The sequence below is a fragment of the Crinia signifera genome, chromosome 6 (assembly GCF_055691185.1).
Source record: "Crinia signifera chromosome 6, ASM5569118v1, whole genome shotgun sequence".
NCBI classification, from domain to species: domain Eukaryota; kingdom Metazoa; phylum Chordata; class Amphibia; order Anura; family Myobatrachidae; genus Crinia; species Crinia signifera.
Window position 1 is genome coordinate 99,555,132 of NC_139222.1, and position 6,994 is coordinate 99,562,125.

A 6,994-nucleotide genomic window follows, 5' to 3' on the forward strand; every position below is an offset into this window, starting at 1 on the left:
TGGGTGTAGGTGACAACCTTTCAGAGTTAGAAGTCTTCCTAGGGCTGCATTTGTGCACCACGTTCAGGTGTCCACCAAAACCTTTGTGTTTACAATGTTATCTTCTGCCTAAAAATGCCTTCCAATAGATATGCAAAACTTGGTAAGGGCACGCTACACTGAGACTATGGAAAGAATGGGGGTGTGTGGTGAAAGGACTTTTGTTCGCATGTCCTACTTCACATAGAGGGTTATTCTAGTCCATTCTTTCTGACAAAATCCTTCTTAGATGGACAAAACCATGTGCACTGCGGGTGGGGCAGATGTAACTTGTGCAGAGAGAATTAGATTTGGGTGGGGTTTTTCTTCAAAGTGAGATCTATATTGAAGTGTAAAATCATGCAGTCAGTATTTTTCATGCACAGAAACAAAATAACTCACCCAAATCTAATTCTCTCTGCACATGTTACATCTGCCCCCCTGCAGTGCACATGGGCCCTTATTCTGATCGGTGCGGCCCGATCAGAATATGCGGCCGCGACCGTGCAGGCGAATCCCCGCCTTCCATACGGATCGCCACCTGCCGTCCGTATGCGGATATGTGGCGATCCGCATGAAATTGGACGGGGATACGCCTCCTCCGTCTTGGGAGCAGCCCCTGCATTCGATGGTCGCCGAACATCGAATGCAGGGCCGCACGCTCCACCAGGTCCCGCAACACAAGACCACACGGACACTTGTCCGTGTGAAATCATGTATGGGGGCGGGCAGCTGACATCCGGCGATGTCAGATGCCCGCCCCGTACCCACGCATCACGGCCTCATTACCATGCATACGCCCCGCGTTTGCATGGGAACGCCCATGAAACGCGGGGCGTATGCATAGGGTAATGAGGATAATTAGCCCCTCACGCCCCTCTACGCCCCCTGTGCGGCGTATAAAGAATCCGTGCGGCGAAATCGCCTGCACATGCGCAGAGTGACCTCTGCACATGCGCAGACGATCAACATCGGCGGTCCGTCCGCATGCGGGAATTTCCGCACCGATCAGAATAAGGGCCATGGTTTTGTCCATCTAAGAAGGATTTTGTCAGAAAGAATGAACTAGAATAAACCCCTGAGTCAGATCTAGGACAATATTTCTGAACAGGGGAAAGGGTAGGTGGGGGGGATACCGATGCACTAGCCGCTAGCACTTATATCTGTGGTGCTGTATATAAACAGATGTGGTTCCCATCATAGGTGCCAATTTATGTTTTTGCTGGTGGGTGCTCAAGCCAAAAATATAGGGGAGTGGCTTCATGGGAAAGGGCGTGGCCACTAAATAATACTGCTTTAAATTACGCAGCACCGTTGTCGCCAATATTCAAATGATGGCAACAGTGCCAAATACATAAATGCCCCCACAGTGCAGGTACAAAATTCCCCCACACAGTGCCAAATACATAAATGCTCCCACAGTGCCAAATACATAAATGCCCCCACAGTGACAAATACATAAATGCCCCCACAGTGACAAATACATAAATGCTCCCACAGTGACAAATACATAAATGCCCACACAGTACCTGTGCCAGCGACGAGGGAGGGGGAGTGCAGTGGGACACGGGGGCGGCTGGGCCGCTGCTGAGCAGGTGGGTGCTCATCAATTTCTGTGGGTGCTCGGGCCCTCAAGCACCCACAGAATCGGCACCTGTGGTGCCCATTAAGAACTTCACAGCACACCACCAGCAATAGCGTGCACTGACACGCTGAGCGCGGCATGAACTAACCTGAACTTTTGACCGCTGGTATCGGACGTACGGAGACCCGGACCACGGAGCATTATGCTCACAGCAGGCTCACTCCCCGGGTTCCTGATAAAAACATCTCCTACAACGCATATGTAAGGTATTTCTCTTGCGACTGTGCCTCCCTACTGAAACTTTGGGACTCTGCTTCACAGGATCACAAATAGCAGATTCTTATCCCCTCTACTTTAAACACCACTTATACTAGCCCCCGCTATCTCTTGGAGTGCCGCTCACTCCCCACCAATACCTAAGGGCAAGTGGGGAGCAGCAGCGTGCTCTGAAATATAAGAGGCTAAGCTTTCTTCTCATTTTATTTAGCCTATCACGGCTCTTTCACTGGTATTCACTCATCCCCAGTACTAAAGGGAAACACCCTGCACTGACACTATATCAACAGGGGTTTTTTCCTGTCCGGAAAAGGGACAGAAGTAATACCTTCAATTTCTGCCCCAAAATTCAGGAAAAGGGCACTCGCTCACTTGTAAAAAACCCTCGGTTACCCTATACATGAAGTAGCATTCCCTAAACCGGTGGGGGTTGCATTCCCACCATTTGTCACTCTTTTGACTGTTCTTACTCATTGGGAGGCACCGCAGATACATATGTGTATATAAATACAATTCCTTACAAAGAAATTACTATCCATTAAACCAGCTGCATTTTCCCTATATTCATACTGGTATTTACCAGGAATCCTATTTGAATATACCGTTATTCTTGTAATAGTGTCAGGTTTCAACACAGTTAGGGCGAGATGTATCAAATGGAAAATGCGGTAAAACCCCAGTTTTACCGCATTTTCCAATGTATCAAAAATGATACCGCACTGAAGGGTATCGCCACCTTTGGGTGGCGATACCCTATAGAAGCCTATGGGCTTCTTTTCGCCACCCGCCGCCTCGCCGACCCCCCCTCTGGCTTACCTTCCTGAAGGGTCCTCCTGGACCCCGGAAGGTAAGCCCTGCCTCCCCCTAGTAAAGCAGCCGGACATCCTTCTGGCTGCAGGGGGGAGGAGGAAGCGCCGGGGACAGCATGCATAGCTGTCCCCGGTCGTGAGGGGAGAGCGTGGAGGCAGGGAGGTGACGGAGACCCCCCGCACACCAGTGTACAGGTATCGCAGGGGGCCTCCGTCACCGCACCGCGATGCCAGCCGCATATGTTAGTTCATATGCGGCAGCATCGTGGCGGGGGGGCGGCGATGTATTTTAATACATCCCGCCCTTATTGTATTATCCATACTCTATACCCCTGAAACATTGTATTAAATACCACTTACAATATCTGTTGTAAATATTTTTTGAACACAGGGAGAGATATTCCGCTATCTCCTACTGTGCTCTGACCAATATTGCATATACTAATATCTATGTCTGGGATGTGGGACCATTTGTCTACAACAAAAAGATAGACAGCCATTAGGTCGACACCATTAGTTCGACAACTCAATAGGTCGACATGCTATTAGGTCGACATACCATTAGGTCTACATGTCATTAGGTTGACACTGCCATTAGGTCGACAGTGTCTAGGTCGACAGTCAAAAGGTCGACATGGTTTTTTCACTGTTTTTTTACCCAAATGTTGACACAGTCGACATGGACACAGTTTGAAGTGAACCGCTGCCCCTCGCATCGCTCGCTTCGCTCGCAATGCTTCGGGCACGGTGCCTCGCTGCACTCGGCACACTATTATAATCTAACTCCATGCCCTAGTGGATGGTAGAGCATGAAATACCGCCTGTTGGCACATGTCGGCTCAAAAAACTGTGAAAAAAACCATGTCAACCTTTTGACTCTCGACCTAGACACTGTCGACCTAATGACAGTGTCGACATAGGCGTGCGCAGCCCATTTCCTTTGGGGGTGCACCAATGGAGGGGCATAACCATCACCGCCTACTGGGCATGTCTATTAATGCCTATTGGGCATCACTGCAAACTAAATAGAAGGTGACTTATTTAATGTATATGCAATTCAGAAGTAATCATTACACTCCACACAGCAAAATGAGCATCAGTGCGCGCCGAAGGCGCGCTGAAAAATATACACATGCCCATCACACATAATGGTGCACACAGTAATGCCCATTACACATAATGCCACACACCATAATGCCCATTCCACATCATGCCAGGGCTTGACAAATTTTTGTAAAATAGGGATAGTGCGCGCCAAAGGCCTACTACACGTCACACACCCATTACATTTTATACCACATGCCATAATGCCTATTACATGTTATGCCACACACCGTAATGCCCATTACATGTTATACCAAATACCGTAATGCCCATTACACCACACACTATAATGCCCATTACATATTATGCCACAGAAGTGCTTCTTACCTACATGGTCGTTGCTACGGATTTCATGCAAGATGCAAGGGGTTGCATGCACTTTCTCAGTCTGTGGTAGTTGTGCTGCACGGTGTTCTGCGCGGGTGGCAGTGGCTCCTCCGCGCTCGATGTCCAGCCAAGCCGGGGCGAAGATGGCCTGAGCTGGGCAGGCCTGCCAGGCCTGCTGGAGCTGGCCCCCAGCTGGGCAAAGTGACATTAGACCCAGTTGAAAACCAAATAATAAATGACAGTCTCCTTTTGACTGTCTGATTGTCCCTTTTAAACTGCTGCTGGCTGCCTTGCTCCCTGCAGCCTGGGGCTGGGCGAGTCGGCTGGGGCCTGGACACCACCCAGGTGCGGTGCAGGCAGCAGGAGATCTGATGAGTGTGTCAATAGGTGTGCGTGCGCACCCCTCCCTGCACCGGCACCACTGACCTGTCATAATCCGCGGCGCACCTGCGGCGTCAAATCACGCAGCGCTGCTGGAGCAGGAGGGGCGGGTCACATCATGATCCACACTGTCCCTCCTCCTCCCAGCGCATGCCGCGGTATTACAGTATGGGTGAATCACCGACAGTGCTGGGGGGAGTGTCAGTGTCAATTGGCTTGCTGGCAGGGCTGCGGGCGGGAGAGCTGGCTGTGTGGGCTGCGGGCGGGCGTAAGCTGCTCTCATCGGGTCTGCGAGGACGTGCTGCAATCGTGTGGGGGGGATGTCATTAGGAGGTGCCTGTGCACCCCTGGCACCCCCCGTGCGCACGCCTATGAGTGTCGACCTAATGGTATGTCGACCTAATGGCATGTCGACCTAAAAGCATGTCGACCTATTGAGTTGTTGAACTAATGGTGTCGACCTAATGGCTGTCTATCTTCTTGTTGTAGACAAATAGTCCGGATAACCTATGTTTGTTATGCAACCCTGACTGTTCATTATATACACAGTCAGGAATTCTCAGGAGGGTATTTAAATAATATTGGAGTAATATGTTAATTCTAATAATATTATTCACAAAAATTATCTAATTGTCAGTAACTCAAAAGTCACCCAATAGTCAGAACAGTTGGTGACCTCTCATGCAAGATTGAGCAACAGAGAGCAATTAAGTCTTGAGTGTATGATATAATTTAAACATCACTCAAAAATGTTTGGTTTATGTATCCGTCTGTCATTTTACATGTGTTGTAAGTGCATTTTATTCTTCACTAGAAAAATTTAAAGTTAAGTTTTAAGAAAATATTCTGTAAAAGTTGTGCCCCCAAAACCAGAGAGTACTTTTCTTTCTGTCTTGTACTAGGACAATATTTACCATATAGGCAAATCAGGTACAATCCTAGAGTATCACAAAACCTGTAGTTTCCATTACTTTCTTTGGGACGGATGTATTAAGCCTGGAGATAAAGTGAAATGAGATAACACATCAGCCAATCAACTCCCAGCTGTAATTTTCAAACACTGTTCATTGGCCAGCCTGGAGATAAAGCCTGGATATATCTCAAATTTATCTTCAGACTTAATACAGTGCATCTGCCCCTCTTCTGTCACTTAGGGGCTGATTCAGACCCATTCGTTTGAGTCCGAATTCGGCCTTGTTTCCAATGGTGAGGGGTTTGCGTATGTGTGAGCATGTCAATGATTGCGTGAGGAATGCATGGGGATGCAAGGTTGTCAATGCCTGGGCGGGGTGTGCAGCTGACATCACATGACAGCAGCGCCCTCCCCGAATTCAGCGATCTGTGGACATCTAAAAAGTAAGTATTGACTTTCAAACTGAAGGCCTAAGAACTCCTTCGATGGTCAGCGAACATGGAATCATTTCTCATCCGTTCAGACGCATGCTAGCGACGGGATTCGGGCACCAATGGCTGGTGCGGACAATGGGCCGGGGATGGGCAGCGTTTACCTGTTCGCTAGGCTGCAAACATATGCAGCCTAGGGCACAGGTCTGAATCAGGCCTTTAGTCTTTACCTATTAGAGCAGCACAAATCTTGAAGAATCAGTTACTGGAATGAGGGCAGTCAGCAATTTTAGTTCATGGTGCATTCACTCTAATTCAGCATTAGCATTCTAATATTTGTTCTTCCCCACAGAGTCTGAGGCAAAATATCTTTTCTCATATGGTCAGCCCATAGGAACCATTCAGAATCAAAACCGTAATTTTTCTAGTTTACAAATTACAAACAAATATCTAGAGGCTTTGGCTTAGTGCACATGTTTTAATTGGACAGATTTTATACATGAAAACTGATTTTGCACTAATTTTTATCTCAGTTCGTACATTTTTATGTTGTAAATATTACAAATCCGTTTTTGACACTAATACCCTTTCACACAGAAAAGCCATTTCCTGGTCAAACATTTCTACCCGGTATTTTGCCGTTCAACACAGGTCGTTTTCTTATGTGAATGGGTCAAACCGGGTTGAAATTCCTGGGTCTTTGATTTTGGTTTTTACCAGTGTAAACGACTCAAAATGGGGAATTTTGACTTGGGTTGACCCTTTCTCACAGAAGGAACACCCGAGTTGATCAGCAAATTACCGGTTAGAAATGCTTGACCCAGTCATTTGCATTTCAGTGTGAAAGGGGGGGTCAGACTGGGACTGGCAACACGGCATTCAATTGCCAGGTAAAAGCCAGGAAATACAGATAATTCTGTCTGAATACAGTATAAATAAAATAAATAATGTTCCACAACAAAAGCCGAGTACCCTAGGTCCAGTCCTCTGTAACTTTTCCTCAACATAGTTAACAGGTCTTTACATGCCATTATGCCATCTGCAGCGAAGTTGCACATCTGTAGGTTAGAACCACACAACATAGTACATCTGTCCAATATATCAGCAATCATGTGGCTAGTGGAAAAAATATTTAATCTATCAGTCACAA